Source organism: Panulirus ornatus, chromosome 42 (genome assembly GCF_036320965.1).
Source record: "Panulirus ornatus isolate Po-2019 chromosome 42, ASM3632096v1, whole genome shotgun sequence".
Classification (NCBI taxonomy): Eukaryota; Metazoa; Arthropoda; class Malacostraca; order Decapoda; family Palinuridae; genus Panulirus; species Panulirus ornatus.
The window spans coordinates 14,895,900-14,916,615 of NC_092265.1; positions in this window are offsets into that span (position 1 = coordinate 14,895,900).

Consider the following 20,716-nt stretch of genomic DNA (forward strand, 5'->3'; position numbering starts at 1 on the left):
GGGTTGGGGGAGGTTGAGGCTCTGTTGTGGAGGCATCAGACGGGAGGGGGGTGACCTCCACCTTCCCTCCCTCCCTCCTCGTCCCTCCTCTGCTCACCTGGGGGAAGGAGGGAAGGAGGGAAGGAGGGAGGGAGGTCTCAGGGTCGTTCATCATACGGCACCAGACGACCCCCGCCCACAGGTTTACTACCTGCTCCTCTCCCCACCCCCCTACACTTCCAAATATACTCCCCAGTTCCTATCACTCCCTCCCCCGGCCTGCCTCTCTCTCCCTCACGCTCCTCCCTCACGCTTCCTATCTCCCTGTCCCCGCCCTGGACACCTCCAGCCTACAGGGAGATATACTCCCTCCTCCTGGCTAGGCTACTGCTGGTGGAAATTGCTTTTCGGGTATGGAATGAAGAGAACAGGTCTTGCCCACCTCTTCCACCACCTCCTCCTCCTCCTCCTCCTCCTCCTCCTCCATCTGTCCCTCCTCCTACTCCTCCACCTTCTCCTCCTCCTCCTCCTCCTCCACCTCATCCTTCTCCATTTGTTCTTCCTCCTCCTCCTCCTCCTGTCCCTGCCCTTATTCCTGCTACTCCACCTCCCCCTCCTCCTCTATCTGCTCCTCCTCCTCCTCCCTCCTCCTCCTCCTCCTCCTTCTCCTCCTCCTCCTCCCGCCCCTCCTCCTCCTCCTCCTGCTCCTCCCGACCCTGCTCCTCCTCCTTCTCTTTGTCACTGTCCACCCCGGTATGGCTCTGGTCATTAGTTTGTGTTTGTTGGCTGGTGATTAACCTTGCATCGTTTACTGTTGGTCGTGTGTGTGTGTGTGTGTGTGTGTGTGTGTGTGTGTGTGTGTGTGTGTGTGTGTGTGTGTGTGTGTGTGTGCACCTATTTGTGTTTACGGGGAAGGAGTTTTGCCCTCGTGGTGGCTAATCTATCACTCACAATTAGTGTGTTACTGAGAGAGAGAGAGAGAGAGAGAGAGAGAGAGAGAGAGAGAGAGAGAGAGAGAGAGAGAGAGAGAGAGAGAGAGAGAAAGCATCCCTCGCGTCTCGCCCCGTCTCTTACCCCTTGTGTGTTTCTGCATCACGCCGTGGATGTATGACTCCCCCAACACACACACGCACACACACACACACACACACACACACACACACACTGCTCACCTCCTCCAGATTTCATAACATCTTTGGTAAGTGGAGCCACCTGGCTGGGTTCCTCCGTGTCTCCCCCCGCCACAGGACCTTCTCCAGGGTGACGTCGCGAGAGGTAGTCAGTACGATGCAGTCATGTCTCCACGCGCATCATGGGCTAGTCCAAGGCTGCTGACCTCTCCCTGTCTGTGGACTGGTTCCTCTTCCTCTGATGCAACTCATTTTTACCATCGTTACCCGTCGTTGAACCCTCTCCACCAAGTCTCATACCGACTCAAGTTTAACGAGAAGGGTAAGCGGTATATTGAAGACTCGCCAGCACGTAACTGGCACATCTCTTGTCAGTGTTGCTCAAATGATCCTCCTCACAACACGTCCAGTACTGTGTTCAGCTCTCAGTCCATCTCACATGACGGTACCATTACTTGCCTGGCTGAAAGATGATGGTAGCTGGCACAGTGACCCATCTTCATCACTTTACATGTAACTGAGTTGAGTTTCATCAGCCACTCACCCGTGCTGGGCCCCTGTCTGCCTCCCTGTGGAAGTCGTCACAATCCTGAGTTTTCCCTCCAGTGTTGCCCAGGATTTCCACCACGTCTGCACAGATATACCTTAGGATGAAGTTATTCCACTCAGTTATTTACATGTATTAAGAGCAACAGAGGCGCCCAGACTGTGTGTGTGTGTGTGTGTGTGTGTGTGTGTGTGTGTGTGTGTGTTTGTGTGTGTGTGTGTGTGTGTGCTATTTGTGAGTTATTAATGTGTTACAGAGAGAGAATTTTATATTCGAATTGCCTCGTTTCTTAACCTTGTATATATATAGACCATATCTTTATTCCTTCGTACGTATTACACTCACACACACACACACACACACACACACACGCTTACTCCAGCCTGTGCCACGTGTGTGTGTGTGTGTGTGTGTGTGTGTACGTGGGCGTGTGGTAGCGGGAGACTTGGCAGCGCCGCCTCCGTCGTGCCCTGGGCGAGGCCCCGGGGCAGCAGGGCAGGTGCGGCATCACCTGCCCTGGGCGATACGCACCGATGGACACTGCCAGTTTTTCCCGAGTTTTCGAACGAAATTGCAGAAATCTTCTTTGAATTTATATGTTCAGGACGCGGTCCAGCGGCCCCAGGCAGGGCCTTGGGCAGCCATGGATGGTGTGGTATAGTGGTGGTTGGTGTGGTAGAGGGGTGGTAGCTAATGTGAGGGAGCGATGGTGACGAGGTAGAGTGGTGGTGTGGTTGGTGTGGTAGAGAGGTGGTAGCTGATGTGGGGGAGCGATGGTGATGGGGTAGAATGGTGGTGTGGTTGGTGTGGTAGAGAGGTGGTAGCTAATGTGGTAGAGCGATGGTGATGGGGTAGAGTGGTGGTGTGGTTGGTGTGGTAGAGAGGTGGTAGCTAATGTGGTAGAGCGATGGTAATGGGGTAGAGTGGTGGTGTGGTTGGTGTGGTAGAGGGGTGGTAGCTGATGTAGTGAAGTGACAGTTACGGGGTAGTGTGGTGCGGGAATGATTGTGGTAGTGGTGGTTGAATGGTGGTTGTTGGTGTGGTGGGGAAGATGGATGATGAATAGATGTTAGGGATGTGGTGGGTAAGGTGTGGTAGGAAGATGATGGCGTGATAGTGGGAGGTAATAATGCTTCAGTGATGGTGGAGATGTGTTGGAGTAATGGTGGTGGGGGAGAGGTGGGGCGGTGAGGAGCGGTGATAGTGGAGACTGGCAGGGAGACAATGACATGGTGGTGATAGTGTGGATGGTAGAGGAGAGAGGATGGTGATAGTGGAGGTATGGTGATGGTTGTGGTAGTTGTGGTGGTGATGGTAATAATGTGGTGGTGGTGGTGATAGTTGTGCTTGTCGTAGTGGAGGTGGTGTTGGTGATTATGGTGGCGTTGTTGGTGATGGTGGCGATAGCAGCGGTGTCAGTGGTGGTTGTGATTACGATCATGGTGGTGGTGGTATGGTGGTAGCGATGGGAGTAGTGGCAGTGTTGGTGATAGTGGTGGTGGTAGCGATGGGAGTAGTGGCAGTGGTGGCGATAGTGTTGGTGGTAGTGATGTGGGTAGTGGCAGTGGTGGCGATAGTGGTGATGGTAGTTTTAAGGGTAGTGGCAGTTGTGGTGATAGCTGCGGTGGTTTTATTGTTGGTGAAAGAAGTGGTGGTGGTGTTGGTGGTGGTGGATGTAATGTTAATGGTGTTGATGGTGGTGGTGAAAGTGATGGTTGTGTTGGTGATAAAATGTGGTTGCAAAAGTTGCTGTGGTTATCATTGTGGTGGTGGTTGTGTTGGTGTTAGAGTTGGTGATGTTGGTGATTGTGATGATGGTGGGTGTAGTTGTGGTGACGGTGATGCTGGTATCGATGGTGGTGGTTGTGGTGGTGGTGATGGAGGTGGTGATAGTGTTGGTGGTGTTGGCTGTGGTTGTAATGGCAACGTTCACAATGATGGTGGTGATAAAGATTACAGTGGCTGTGGTGGTGTTGATGTTGGTGTTAATGGATGTGGTGATGGTGATGGTGGTGGTGTTGGTGCATTTGGTGGTGGCGTTGGTGCATGTGGTGGTTGTGTTGGTGATGGAGGAAGGTGTTATCATGGTGTTAGTTGTGGTACTGGTGGTGACTGTGGTGGTCATATTATTTTTGGCCGGGTTGATGGTAGTAGTGGTAATGGTAGTGGTAGTGGTAATGGTGGTGATTCTGGTGTCAGCATTTACATTTTCACCACTTCCCTGACTCCAGTCATCCACTGCCCCGACGCTTCCCTGACTCCAGTCATCCACTGCCCCGACACTTCCCTGACTGCAGTCATCCACTGCCCCGACACTTCCCTGACTCCAGTCATCCACTGCCCCGACACTTCCCTGACTCCAGTCATCCACTGCCATGATACCTCCTCGCCTCTCCCGTGCAAATGTCTAACGCTCTGTGGATGTCCAGGAACACACAAGCCATCTTCCTCCTTTGTCTCGAACACAGGTCACTCCCTCACACACCCCAGAGAGATTACTTTGGATCAGCACTGTCTCATGTTCAGCTATTTTCTCCTCAGTTATTTACTTTCTGATTATCTATTCTTCCGTAGTTTACAGACCACACTCATCACAGATTGATCTGTAGCTCTGCTTAATTTCTTGATCTATATACTTTCTTAAACATGGGCACCACAGTTGCCCTCGTCCACTCCAATGGGACTACAGTGTGAACAATGTTTTTCAAGATGTCTCTCAAGTGTATCTTCACACTTCCTCGACACATATGGAGAAATGCTATGAAGACTATAAGCCTTACACGGGTTAAGGCCATTTGATAGTCTGCTTCTGTCTTTCCAGCATGCTATTCCACTGCTTCCCAAGATCTATTCCTCATTCTGTCTCGGTGATGTTTGAAGTTGTAGCGGCTTTTAATCATGGAAGCACTTTTGAACGTTTCATTCATTCTCTTGTAAACTCTATCTTGTAAAACTCATCCCTCTAAATAAATTAGCCTCATTACCTATTCGTAAATCGATGATTTACTCTTCATGAATATATTAGAAATGCTTTCGATTTTCTCTCGCTTTCTCATGAAATTCATTTCAAAGCCTTCTGCATTTTCACCATAGTCTTATTTTATTGGTTCATTGTTCTCGTATACCTTTCAAGGGCTGGGTGGTTGCGGTACTGCCTGTACCTCCGTCACAGTACATCCCTGAGTTCCTTTGCTTCCGATATCTTCTCTAAGCCACGTCTCTCTATTCTTTTAAACCTTCCTTCTTAATTTGCAGTTAACTGTGCCCATGTTCCAGCTGCTTCGTTGCATTGCACAGGGCCTCTAGTAACAATGGTCTATGTTATGGCTTTCTTTGCTCTCTGCCTCAGCCATACTTTCATTCATATCATTCAATTCATCCACCATTGTCATACTATATAAGTAATTTCTTTACCTCTTTTTCTATCACGTTTTTCGTTCAGTTTCATGTTCTGTCCTCAACAAGTCTCAGAGATAGGTTCAATGTCTACGTCATCTAAATGTTTTTCAAGATCTTAAACGTTATGATCAGGTCATCTTTCACTCTTCTCTGGTGGGCAAATTTAAGGAGTCTATCCTTTCAATGTAAAACAATTCTCTTAATAATGGTACTATCTTTATTGTTCTCTGAACCTTCTCTATTAGCTCTTTGTGCTTCTTTACGTGCAGTGACCTAACCTAAGAAGGATATTCTAGTCTTGGCTTTATGTAAGATGTGACCAGATTGCTGAATATACTTCCATATCTATGTACCTGAATGCAGTTCAAAGATTTGCAAGTAAACAGCTAGTTTTTCTTTATTTTTTTTTAAAGGTTCTCGTTAAGATGAGAGTCTGTCTTTCTTACACACAGGTTCATGTAGCTAATATCCTGCAGCGTGATAATCATATCGAAACCTTTTATCGTTCTGATACATCGTCATTACATGACATCCACTTTGACTGATCTTCAACTCTGGGGTCTGTCAAGGTGGTTCCCTCCCTTGCAAGCTTATGCAATTCTCAACGGTTTTTCACCTCCCTCATGATCTTTGCATCATCTGCACACATATTCATGTAGGATTCCATACCTCCAGGCAAGTCATTAACATAGATTAAAGCAGGGTAATGGTCCCAGAACAGAACCCTGCGGCACTCCGCCAGTTGAGAAGCCTTCTCTGACATGCGTTCTTTGTTCCCTTTCGCGAAGGTGATCTATACACTGCAGGAGTCTCACGTTATTGTCTACCTGGCGATTCAGCTTCTTAATCAGCCTCCCTTACGGTATGGTATCAAATGCTTTAAGACTGTTCAGATTCAAATAATCCATCCAGCCTTCCCTTTTGGTTAGGACAGAGCTCGCTCTCTCGTAGAAATCTAAAAAGTTCGTTCTACGTGACTTCTTTTCTCTCTTCTTATAAAGCATACTCGTCAGGTAGTCTGGTCTGTGATTCAATGCCTATTTCCTGTCTCTATTATTGAAAATTATGAGGTTTGCCTTTTATATATATATATATATATATATATATATATATATATATATATATATATATATATATATTTTTTTTTTTTTTTTACTTCCTGGCACTTTGCCTACCTCCAGAGACTTCTTGAAAAGTATTGTAATAGTTTTATTTAATGTATCTTCACACATCTGAGCATATATGGTGAAATTTCATCAGGACCACGAACCTTGTGTGGGTCAAGGCCTCTTAGCACTCTGTTAATATTGTTTCTAGATATCTCATTGCTTGCCAAGACCTCCTCCCAATCCCATCTCACTGGTGTTGGGGCTACAGTGTCTCCCGCTGTGAAAGCACTTTTGAAATTGCTATTCAATGCCTCGCATATCCTTTCCTAATCCTCTCCAATTCTTCCCTCCGAATCCCTTACCTTATTAGCTGTTATTTAACTGACAATTTACTCCCAAGGGATTTATGGAAAAGTCTGGATTTTCTCCTGCCTTGTCCACAATATTCCTTTAAATGTTCTTCGATCCTCTTTTCTTAGCCTGTTGTACTCGTCCTTTGTTCTCTTATACCATGTGAATACTGGCTGACTGTATCTATGTATCTATGTATCTTCGTCTGTGCATACCTTGACGCTTCTTTGCTTTTGTTCATCTTTTGTCAAACCATTCTTTACTCCCTCTGAATCTTCCCTCTGTGATTGAGTCCATATTTGATCATGATCTTATTCTTTCATTATAGATTTCAGTGAGTCTTTCATCGGTAAACCCTGACCCCTGATTACGAAACTCCATCCCCCAGTCTATGTTGTCTGTTGAGGTTTGTATAATTTCCACGATTATAGTTCCTTTTCTGGTCATGCCTCACCTCTGCTCTCTTACCATCCTTATCACCACATAGTCAGACTTGACCATTACATGTCATTTTTTTTCCAGTTGAGGTATCGTATGCAAAATTCTCTACGTTCATACTAGTATGTGTGAAGACAAGGTCTAACAATGATGGCGGATCAGTCCCTTTCATTTTTGTGTGTAAACTGACATGTTGTAGGAAATGTTCCTGTGTACACTCTAGAACACGTTTCTCATGTTTCCTGCCACAGTGGGAATGCAAATGCCTCCAACTAAACTCTGTATTATTGAAATCCTCATAATCAACATTGCACCATTGCTGAGAAGTGCACGTTATACCTTTTTCCTGTATTATCTCGACTGTTCCTTTGTTATTGTTATCATATTTTTTTTCTGGATCGTTAAAAGTCTTTGGAGGATTATGTAATAACAAGATCACTCTGAGCTTTCGTATAGTTATTCTTCCTCTTGTGTGCTGTCTGAATGGGCCATCGTCCACTATTTACTGAAGTTTGTGGAGTTCTCTTATATCAAGAGAATCATACCTCCCTTCCTTTGACCTTCTCTTTCCCTCCTTCATTATCATATACCCCTCTGGCCAGAACAGGTAAGCTCTTATTTCTTTAATAAGCTTTGTTTTCACGACTCAAACAATAAAAGTTACACTTTCCCTTATACGGTCCTTGAATTCCGGCTCTTTGCAATTGTTCAACATTTCAATCCGTTACTTTCATTCTGACTTTACCATCTCCTGCCATTGCTAACTTGGCTTCTGTGCTGGCGGAGATGTTCTAGCTTCATTTGACGCTTCCAGCTATTTGACTTCTCACTGTGGTCTTTGCCTTGTTCCCTCCTCCCTTCCTTTGATCTATCACACTTGATGAATACGCCATTGAATTTCACATTGTCTTTCAGTTTCTTAGCTTTTCTAAGTACCTCCTGGCCAGATGACTCAAAGTCAAAGCTAAGCGTAACTGATCGCACGTCTCGATCACATCAACCAATTCTTCTCATATTTTCTTTACCATGGAAATTGCATCGAGCAATTCTACAGCCTCCAGTAATCTTTTGATAATCATTCTTTCTTTCTTTTTCTCTGTATGTGGTATACGATCTTCCAAATCAAAGATAATCATTAAGCTACGTTTATCAACCATCGACTTTACTAATCTTTCTAATCTTAGCTTCAGCCACTTTTAAGCTTAGATTCTTCGGTGTTGAATGGTCAACATCTATATCTCTAACTTTCTCTGAAATCTCCATTTTCAGCCAACAAGCAACAGGTCCTGTATGCTCTGCACTCTTCTCAACCTATCATCCACCAGGCCCCAGACGTCCTTGATTGCTTCATCTCCAACATTGTATACAGCTACACTCGCTCTCCCGTGCACCTCTGCTTGTAGGGCCCATGTGCTGTGTTCGTCTACATCAGTCTTCATGTTCTGTGTGATTAACATTTGTTGGTAATTAGGGTATTATGGGGGAAGATTTACACTCGTGTTGTCCCCTATGTTAATACTGCACATATGAATCATATGTTAAGCTATCTATCTATCTATCTATCTATCTATATAGATAGATAGATAGATACTCAGCCTAAGCTACGTGCCCATATCTCGACCAGCATCAAGGGAATGATGAACAGTTTGGTTGAATGTGGGAGGACTGCTGCGCCCAGGAGTCGAACCCATACGCGTTCGTGTTCACACAAGGTCAGTTACAGCAACCACTGCACCACGCAAGCTTGCGTCAGCCCATGTAAATGTTCGTGAATTTGTATAGATCTGTATGTACTCTCGGTAAAAATGTATCTCTACACTTTTTGTGTGACACAATATGACACCGTGGACGAAAGACTTTGAAAAATTCCTTTTGGTCTGGCCTCATATAGTTAGCCTTGCTTTCATGATATTGTGATGTATCGATTGCTCGCGATATTTCCCGTCATTTGCCATAATAAATGTTATAATGATTTCATATTTCGATGGACATAACTATAGAGCTGCCATGATTATTAGGATATCTATCTCACATTTACGTTTACTAACCTTACCGAGACAACACGAGTTGTATTGATCATTTCGAAATTCATCGCAACCATCTGGGAAGATACCCAGTTTTTTTATTCTACCATGTTTACGTATGTGTGTTTACGTATTTTCCAGTGGAAGAAGGATCTCCACTGCGGACACCACTGCCATATTGTCCATCCCTATATGTAGCCACTCATGTGTACCTGTGTGTGTGTGTGTGTGTGTGTGTGTGTGTATGCGTACATGTGAACTCTTGGAGGGGGAGGGTGGGAGTGGGGGGGAGGGAGGACGTCCACAGCAGCCAGACCTAATAATGGGTTCAGATTAGCGCCCGTAATTGTGTTAATGGAGGTAATGGTGTTTAATTTGTTAACCATTTCACGCGTGATTTGAGTGTGAGTGTAGGGTGCATGGGAGGGGGGTGGTGAAGGAGAGGGATTGGGTGGGGGGGGGGGGGGTAAGGGGTATAATTGTGTCGCCTCTGCATAAATTGGCAATTTGCAATGTGCCACTGGGAGGGAGGAGGGAGGGGGAAGGGAAGGAGGGGTGGCGGCGTGGGCCGGGGGGGGGACGAAGGGGAAGAGTTGTGTCTCACTGACCTTCGAGTATAGTGGCATAGATGTCTATGTCCTCCTCAGGACTGATCCAAGCCTGGCCTGGCCTGGGACGCTTGTGTTAGATGTGGACACATCACACCTGGCCTGGGACACGTGTGTGCGTGCGCGTGTGTGTGTGTGTGTGTGTGTGTGTGTGTGTGTGTGTGTCTCAGATGTGGACACATCAGATCTGGCCTGGGACACGTGTGTGTGTGTGTATGTGTGTGTGTCTCAGATGTGGACACATCAGATCAGGTCTGGTAGACCCAACCATTGGGCCACATTAGCGGTAGACCTTACCCAAGAGCCCAGGTCTTGCCTTTCATGCCGTCCTTATCATAGAGACCGACCTTACTTTAGTGGCAGACCCTTGCCTTAGGGGGCAGTCCTTACCTTGAAGGCTGACCTTTGAGTGTGAGCCAATGGTTGGGTGGGCGTCCAGCCTCCTCACCCGACCGTCTGTCTGAGGAAGGGTGAGGGATGGGGGGGTGGGGATGGGGGGGGGGGGGGGGGGGGAGCAGGAGGAGTCTCCTCCTCGCCCACCATCACGTGAAGACGAGCCAGTCCGAGGGTGAAGGACGAACTGATCTGATACAGCGAAGGCCAGCAGGCCCACATGTGGCCATTTTCATTGTTTACTCGAGTAATTACCATGGTTAAGGAAGGTCGCTGGGTTGTGAGGAGAGAGAGAGAGAGAGAGAGAGAGAGAGAGAGAGAGAGAGAGAGAGAGAGAGAGAGAGAGAGAGAGAGAGAGAGAGAGAGAGCGTACCACAGCAGAAAGGCCCGGTGTTGGTGGTGCTGCTACAGTGTTGGTGACGCTGCTGTAGGTGAGGCACAGCTGATTTGGTGACGCTGACGCAGGGGTAGCACATCAGTGTCTGGTGACGCTGACGCAGGGGTAACGCATCAGTGCCTGGTGACGCTGACGCCTGAGTAACGTAACAGTGTTGGTGACGTTCTTATTCGATCGAGCCTCCTCACACTGAGTATTGTCCCTCGTTTTTCTTTCTCTTTCTTCTTTCTTTTTTAGAGCCCATGCCATGCGTCCACGCAGCAACGTCGGGACTACTATAATATCAAACATACCCATCTTTGCCTTCACAGACACTGACCTCTTTTTCCAAACACTCATCAATGCACCCAGCATCCTAGCTCCCTTCGCCTACTCTATGGTTTACATTAGCTTCAATGGTTCCATTCGCTGCCATTGTCCGCTACTACGTAACTTGAAATACTCTGCTTCCTCCTGATTCTCTCCATTCAGATTCACATTCCAGCCAATCTGTCCTTTTTCACTGATAGATTAGATAACCTCACTTTTATTCACACTATCTTTCAACTTTCTCCTCTCATACACTCTCCCTAACTCAGACTGGAATCTGTCACTAGAACAGTGCCATGAGCAAACAGCAGCTGACTCACCTCCCTACTCCCAACAGACCACAGACATCCCCCTCTCGCAATGACCCTAACATTCACTTCCGCGTGCTCTCTTGTTCTCCTCACACTATTTACCTCCTTCCATATCATTTTCTTATTCTCCCGTGAAATTTGCTGATTCTCTTTCACACTAATTCCCATTTGCCTCCTTTTCAGCCCCTGTGTCTTCATCTGACCTCCCACTGCTTCCTCATGTAAATCTCCCAATCACTTGCACTCCTTCTCTGCAGATAACATATAACTCTTTTTTTTCTTTCACTGACAAGTTAATGTCACTATTCTTTCTCACCTGCCCACTTCCCACATTTTTCTTGCACATGTGATCACTTCCTAAATGCCTTCCATTCCTTACCCAGTACCCCGACTTCATCTACTTTCACATTTGCTATTCCGCACTCAATCTTTCCTAGTATCTCTTACTTAAACCCCTTTTCTGTGCTCACTCATTTTCACTACCATCTTCCCACCCATATCATTCCCTCATTTCCTAAAAGCTCTACAAACTTTCACTTTCGCCTTCACCAGAATTGATCAGGCGCCTCACCAGGTGCTCCCTCTGAGCATAATTACATGCAAAAGAGCTGTTTATCACGCCTACTAATTAGGAAATAATCCGATAATGCCATATTACCATCAACCTCACTCTCCCACGTATACTTAAGCATGTCCCTCCTTTTACTAAGTATTCTCAATCACCAGCCATTCTTCAGCACCCAACTCCACAAACTGTTCACCAAATCCATTCACAGTGGGTACCCCATGCCTTCCAGTTATGCCCTCGACTGTTACATCACCCACTCACGCTTTCGGATCACCAACCACTGTAACTGGATTCTTCACATCAAATCTGCTGATGCACTCACTCAGCTCCTTCCAAAACACTCGGCTCTCTTCCTCACTCCTCTCTCTACCAGTTGCATAAACACTAGCAATTATAATCGTCCATCTCTCGTAATCCATTCTTATTTTCACCGACATTAGCCTTAGGTTTACTTCCTTATATTCCTTCTCACATTCCTACAATTCTTGCTTCAGCAGTAGCCACCCTCTCCTTCGCTCTCGCCCTTGCGCTGAATTACTGTTGTGTGTTGTGCTGGTGATACTGTTATTCTATTCGTCATGATGACTGAAGGTATTATTCCTCTTTTTTGTGGCCTGCGGTGGAGGCTATTAGAATTATTCCTATTCGCTGTCATTGTTCTTGTCGTCCATGGGGCTATTATTATTTGTCCTTTTTGTTCTTGTAATGGTGTGGCTCGTTCTGGCTATTTCTTCGTACTTGTCGTTGTTGTTACGACAGTGGTAACTACTGTTGTTTTTCCCGTTATTGCTCTTGTAGTTGTTATGAAGATGATGGTGATGGCTACGTTGGCCATGTTGTTCTTGATGCCGTTGATGTTGTGGTTTTGGTGGTGAGGGTAGGCTGCGGGGGAGGCAGCAACACTCATACAGTGCTCCAGCAGTTCGGGTCAGCCCTGGCTGCTGTGTTGGGTCTGCTGGTTGTCAAGTATCGACATCTACACTCAAGTTGTGTACAGAGTCTCACTATGATGACCCACGTGCACACAAGTTGACACTCGGTCTGTGTACTATGTACTTGGGTGTAAGCGTTCCTACAGCGGTGAGAGCGCCGTCAGTAGCTCACTTGCCTGCAGGACGTACATTTGCCGAGCGAGTGCGACGGGCTCGCTGCTGGCTCCTGACACACTCGGACCAAGATGGAAGGAGGTTCAGCATAGGTCAAGCAGGACCGTTGAAGGCACCGGTTAAATCCTTAATGACAGCTGTCATGACCTGGGTCATGGCCACACCTACCCAAGTCATGTCCAGTCATACACCAGATCTAAACAGAATTGGTAACTTGTGCTGCAAGAAAGGAAGAATTGGACACCTTCCAGCATCGTGGACCAAGTCATACCAAAGCTCGCACAGAATACCGACCCTTAACATTATCATGACCATCATGCGACCTGTTCACCTTATGGTCTCAGAATCATGGCTCATCCGTGAGTAAGGTAACGATCCGACTTCCTCGCCTCACCAGGAGTGAGTCGTGGTGGCGACAGACACACAGACGGAGGCGGGGGGGGCGGCCGAGCAGAGGGCCTAGCTCCCCGGGGGCGTGGTGTGGTAACAGTGTAGCGTCGTGTTCTGCCGCAGCCGACCGAGACAGACTAGCCCAGACCCAAGGCCACGAAGCCTCACAACGCCCACGGTCGCTCCCGCCGCCTCTCTCTCTCTCTCTCTCTCTCTCTCTCTCTCTCTCCCCCTCAGCCAGTCTCTGGACGAGCTTATCCTCCAAATGAACACCGCGTCTCCAAAATCCGATAATCACTCGTGAAACTCCTAAGAAGTTTAATGTTAGAGACATAATAACACATCATGAAACAAGGCACCCCTCACTGGAGAGGCACACAGAACTGATCTTGCTTTAGAGAATAAACAGATACATTGTACGACAAACAGAAGGAAACACACAATCTGATTTTAGTGATAATTCACACCTCCGAGAATGAAGAATTGTTTACATTCCCACCACACAATCACGAACTCGTCTGTAAGGCTGCTTAAACAATTTTCCTTTTTATGGTTCATCTCGTGACGGCAATAGATTGAGCAGCCGCAGCTGTAGCGTACATTAATCATTTTCTTGTAATCATTGAGGAAATTATGTTACTTAAAATCATTTGCCATAAACCTCTGGAATTTCCTGATGCGGGTGTTTCCTAATATCCAGCGACGCCGCTTGCTCGTGGCTGCATTCTCTGTATATTCTCGACTCGATTTCAAAAATCTTAGATCATAGATTACGGTACTTCACAATGATAATATCAACTATATAATATTCTCGTCCTAATAGAGCTATCAGGCGTGCTTGCTTGTGTGTATGTGTATGTGTGTGTGTGTGTGTATGTGTGTGTGTGTGTGTGTGTGTGTGTGTGTGTGTGTGTGTGTGTGTGTGTGTGTGTGTGTGTGTGTGTGTGATGGCGTGTGTAATGATCTATGTGTGCACTCGTGAAGGCAGCTTCACTCTCGTGAGACCTTCTTCACCTTGATTCCAGATTTCTTTGTGTAAAAACATTCTAATTTCCAGATACTTCCAGCGGTCATCGTTTCTTTCTTGAATCTGTTCCTCTCGTCTACTCTGGTTCCTCAACGAAGTGTTTTCTTACGCTTTCCTGACTCTCTCTCTCTCTCTCTCTCTCTCTCTCTCTCTCTCTCTCTCTCTCTCTCTCTCTCTCTCTCGACGCCTAACTTCCTCCTAATCTGGAATGATCACTTTCTGAAGAACTTAAAGACAGTTATCATGTTGTGCGTATCATCCCTCCTCCTAGCGAGGGCACTTCGAGAATTTCATTCCACTCTTCATGATCCGGTCTGTCAGAACTGACTCGGAGCAGGTCAGGTGCATAAGGACGCGGGTCCTCCTGTGGCAATCTATTTTGCAAAACTCGAATCGTCAGCTCGAATCCCATTATGCTGGCATATTAGGGGACTCCACCTTCTCTTCCAGGTCCAAACCACAGTCCTCTGATGGATCGTCTTTGGAGGTTCTGTACGTGTCATGTGATGTTACCAAATTATTGATGCCAAGGCCTTGCCATTTATGGCTCACACACACATACGGCGTAAGTAATTTCTTGGACCTTTTCTTGCCCGTGTTTGAGGGGAATTTCAACCTTCTCCTAAACAGGGATTGCCTCCCTCACGACTCTTCTCATAATGTGATTTTCTGGAGGAAGGATAGATATGTATCTCCAAGGTCCCTCGCAAGATCATTCCTTTAAGGATTATATCCAGCAGGTGATTTCAGATATCCGATTTGTGTTCACTGTTGCTCTCCTTCATTACAATACACCGCCTTGGGCTAAGTTTCACTAGCATTGCAATTTATCCCAACCTTATTGCAGGTTGCAACATACTTTATGCTCCCGACCATTTCCATAAGTTGAACATCCTCTGGAAATATATCTTAGTATGATGCATCTCCTTTTTGGTAAGTCGGTTATGCAAAACAGAATTAAGTCTCAACAGTGATTCTTGGGGTACTCCACATACTTGCTGTTCACATGTATTCCTCTTCTCTGCCAAGTAGATGACATTGATCCATCTATTTTCTTTCCTTAACACGAAGGTGGAATCCTAACTTCTTCATGAACGAGTTTTGAGGTGATTCAGTTTTTGTGGCAAGCCAAAAACAGAACGATCAATCCAGCCTTTTATAGATATCCAGGAAGCTAAATATTATCCTTCTTAAATCTTGTATATCAAATATAACTTATATGGCTTTAACTCATAATTCATCTATCACCCCATTACTTTTTCTGAGCGATATGTATGTATATATATATATATATATATATATATATATATATATATATATATATATATATATATATATATATATATATGTATATATATATATATTTTTTTTTTATCCTTTCATACTATTTGCCATTTTCCGCGTTAGCGAGGTAGCGTTAAGTACAGAGGACTGGGCCTTTGATGGAATATCCTCACCTGGCCCCCTTCTCTGTTCCTTCTTTTGGAAAATTAAAAAAACAGTGAGAGGGGAGGATTTCCAGCCCCTCGCTCCCTCCCCTTTTAGTCGCCTTCTACGACACGCAGGGAATCCGTGGGAAGTATTGTTTCTCCAGTGAGGAAACTAAGTAACTGATCATCAACAAAGAGTAGTGAGTGTTCAATGGTCAAGCCTCAGAATGGTTACCCGTGACAAGTGGCGTGCCGCATGGATCAGTCTTAAGACCATTTCTCTTTCTCGTGTACATTAATGATATCATTAATGGCTTGCATTGTACGATATCGAAGTCTGCAGACGACATTAAGCTGGAAGATAAATATACAACAGAAATTGAAGTTCTGCAGCTTCAAACAGACATAGACAACCTGATACACTGGGCTCATAGGTGGCTAATGAATCTGAGTATGGAGAAGTACAAATTTTGACATATTAGTCATAACAACGAAAAGAGAAGCTACGGTATGAATTGAACTACAAAAAGGTAATAACCTCTGCTGGTAACCTAGAGCCAAGTGAGTAGTGCGCAGAAGCAGTAGAGAGAGAAAAAAAAAGGCGAAAACAAAATTATTGGAATCGTGTGTAGGGCTTTCCAGGAAAATTATCCTTACTCGTTTCAAGTCACTGATGCGTCCCCAGCTGGAATATTTTCACTTTTAGTCACTGTGAAGCAAATCTTATAAGAGCTAACTAAATTACAGATATATTTAGCTTAGGAAAAAAGAAGGTTAAGAGTTGGTGTAATACAGGTCATCAAAATGTTATCAAAAAAGCTTCACTAATCACCATCTAACAAGTTGCTTAATGACAGATTCGTCTGACTCTACTCGTAATTACGAATACAAACTCAAAGGTAAACGATTTACCTCGCATGAGGCGAAGTAGTTTTTCTTCAACAGCATTGTTAATAACAGAACAAGTTTCCAGTGCGAGTGGTTGAAAGCTGTACCATGGATACATTTAAGAACAAACTTGGTAAACATGTCGCCTTAGATCCACGAATGACACTACTGCGTTCTCCTAGTTACAGGGGAAAACTTTACAGTATTTTTCTCTTTGAAATATCTGTATGTCTTTCTAATTCACGCCACGAATTCATGAGATTCTGATCTATTCCATTATCACAAACACTCCCGCTACGACCCTCTGGTCTGTTGCTGTTTGAATTATTCTATTGCATCAACTCCCCGGAAAAGAACACACAAAAGTTCCATGTGGCGACTGTATTTCAAGCCTCTAACAAGGACACGGTCATACAAAGCAGGGGATGTGTACAAAAACAAAGCTCACTGCACGAGAGGAACGTGGAACAATTGACCACGCTGACGAAGGTGGCCTAACCGTCTACCTGACGAAGGTGATCTAACCCTCTACCTGACGAAGGTGATCTAACCCTCTACCTGACGAAGGTGATCTAACCCTCTACCTGACGAAGGAGATCTAACCCTCTACCTGACGAAGGTGACCTAACCATTTACCTGACGAAGGTGACCTAACCACTTACCTGACGATGGCGACCTAACCCTCTACCTGACGAAGGCGACCTAACCCTCTACCTGACGAAGGCGACCTAACCCTCTAACTGACGAAGGTGACCTAACCCTCTACCTGAAGAAGGTGACCTAACCCTCTACCTGACGAAGGTGACCTAAACCTCTACCTGACGAAGGTGACCTAACCCTCTACCTGACGAAGGTGACCTAACCCTCTACCTGACGAAGGTGACCTAACCCTATACCTGACGAAGGTGACCTAACCCCTCTACCTGACGAAAAGGTTAAGGTTGTCAGGTCTGCTGCTCCTGCTGCATAAGTCTGAACCATTCCACTACTTTTACCGTCAGTCTATATACGTCTCTTCTAATTCGGTCATACCATCATTTTGGTTCATAAATGCTCGTAACTTTGATAACTGAGGAGTGCGAGATGTGTTTGTATAAGTCAGACACAAAGGCAATGCAAGTGTTGAATGTTGCCGGTGTATTGAGTCCAACTCATTTCCAACGGGGTCTAGAAATGACAGGTGATTCGAAGGTTGGCATTACAAGACGTCAGTATTACTGAAGGTTCTGTTATGATCTGCCTACGTACCTGACCATCCTACATATCATCACAGTCTTTTTTTTTTTTACATGAAGCTGTGAACACTCCAGTGCACGTGACGAACCAAATGGTGGAATGGAAGAAGTAGAATAAATATGTGAAGAAAACGATTATATAGATGATGGTAATGTTAAGAATACTTCAGAGTTATGCAGCACCAAACCTGACAGCCTTAACCTTTGAGTCTTGAAGGCGGGTTAGGTCACCTTGCCAAGTGTCGTCATCAGTTCCATGTGCCTTTTATAGTTTTATATATATATATATATATATATATATATATATATATATATATATATATATATATATATATATATATATATATGGTCTATATTTTTCCGGAGAGAGAGAGAGAGAGAGAGAGAGAGAGAGAGAGAGAGAGAGAGAGAGAGAGAGAGAGAGAGAGAGAGAGAGAGAGAGAGAATGATGATGATGAGGTGATGGAGAGCCGAGCTTAGAACAGAGACTTTATTCCAATGATTTCGACACAAGATCGTCCTCAAGCAGAATAAAAACACAAAGAAGGGAATCAAATCCTATATAAACGCATCGCTCCTCATCAGGCTATCCTCCTACCTGTTTGGTTCCCAATGGCTAAACTGGTCCGCTCCTCACCGACCTCTCACTGACCCCAATATGATCTGAAATCCTTATTCAACCGACAGAGCCCGAAACTAGTGCTTTTGGAATCTTCCACTCGTATGTGCGCTGCTTCTGTAGCTTTCCCTGCACTTCTCTCTACTCCATGATATACCACCATCATAAGCATACTCTTAGAGTCTTTCCCACTTTAACGAAGTAGCGTCAGAAACACACGATAATGGGTGTCATTTGCACTCATCCAGTGTTTGGTTGTCATGTATAACTAACTCATCTACGCCAGGGACTGCCTATCCACACACGAGTCCCACACACAACTATATAAATTAACTTCATTATTTCATATACACTCGATTAAGCCATGAATACCATATCGCCCCTCGTACATCACATCATTCAAACTCATTCTATCCATTGCAAATGTCTCTTACGAAACGTAATTTCCAGGAATAGAAAATGAGATTGGATGTACACAACACTTGAATCTATGAAGTGTTTCAGAAACCAAAACAGTTGTATCCGAATAAGTCAGCTGTTCTTGATAATATTTTCTGGGGATACAGACAGAAATTCGCCAAAATATTTCACAAATTGTCATAAATAAGGAAAGTACCATATGACTGTAAGCTCGCCAAAAATAACACCTTATTTGTAAAAGAAAAATGGGATAGAAACTACATCTCAAACTACCTTCCCATGATTCCTACCTCAGCTGTAGGTAAGTTATTAAAGATGATGATTACGTATCAGTACCGTTAACATGTTTCGTTAACTAATAACCAATAATCACCATGGGTTCCTTGATAAACAAAGATTTCGTTTAACTAATCTGATATAATCCTCGAGTCATATATACACATAATCACCAGGACACCAGAATACCTTCACATGTAATGTACTTAGAGACTTCCAAAGAAAAAAAATTGGCTTCCGACAAAGCACCACGTCAGATATTTTTCCTTGAAATAAAAGCCCATGACGAAAGAAATCAAGTGAGCGCGCGGCTAGCGGACTGGGTTACACAGAGGGAGAGCAAAAAGTGGCATTTAACAGGAAAACATCCAATTGACTCAGTGTGTCAAGTTGGGTTCCCCAACAATGATTCTGTCTGAGACCCACACTTTTCATGATCTTAATCTGAAGGCAGGGCTCACCTGGAGAGCCTCATCACCTGCACGTTGACAAGAACCTGGAACATACAACCCACTGGAAGGAGGAAGTGCTGACCACTTACATGAAAAGGATTTACACCAATGGATGGAGTGGTCAGGGACCTGGCAAGTGGACTGTAGTTTAGGCGAATACAAAGTAATGCATTTTGGTAAAGAATATATCTATCTATCTATCTATCTATCTATCTATCTATCTATCTATCTATCTATATATATATATATATATATATATATATATATATATATATATATATATATATATATATATATATATATATATATATATATTCCGACGAGTCCACAGAGAAATGTAACAGGATAAGTTCTCAAGTGCACTTTCGTGTAATAATCACATCATCAGGGGAGGTACAAGAAAGAACTATAACAGTCAGTTGATATGCAACGAAGAGACGTAGTTAAGACGCCATTAGGAATAATGAATAATGAATAAGACTTTCTCGGTAAACGGTTATGAGAAAATGTAAGAAGTAAGCCTGAGTGTTCATCATGTATGACCAGCAAGAGGCACAGCAAAACTTCCAATGATAAACGAAATATTTGGTTTCACAGCCAGAAATATAAACGATAAAACGAAAGGTCCAACACTTACTCTTTACTCCGGCCTGGTCAGACTTCACTAGGAATACGCTGCTCACCTCTGCTCACCAAACCTGATCAGAGACAAAGAAAAAAACTTGAACATATAAAAAAGAAAAAAAAAAGGGGGGGTGAACAGGGGAACGTTCTTCAGATATCAGCCTTATGAAGCAAGACCAAGAGGTCTGAAATCGTTCCCCATGAAAAAGGTTGACCATAAGGGGGAATCAGCACAAGTTTTCAGAATATCAAATAATTTCAATAACTCGACTGACAACTCCACATTATTTAGAGATTCAGCCACCAGGAATGACGGCGTGAGATGAAAAGTAAAGATGTGATGATGTTAACGTGAGGGAAACTGGATTAAAGTGACACCAGATGTTTATGTAGGACTATGAACATCAGAACTTCATTGATATCATATATGAGGGAAAGAAAAACTTGTTCATCAAGGAAAAACACAGACTAGACTTACATTTTGATGCACAATTGTAACATTTTTTTCTTCCTTTTTAGATTTGATCTTCTCTCCAGAGTACTATGCTCAAGCCTCAGACAAATATAATATTCCCAGTCACACTTCCCTATAAAACGTTAGTGGAAGCATCCCTTTACGTATTACATGCTGCTTCTTCTTAGCTACATTACTACTGGCTGTTGTGCAGGAGGGAGTGGCAAGTGAG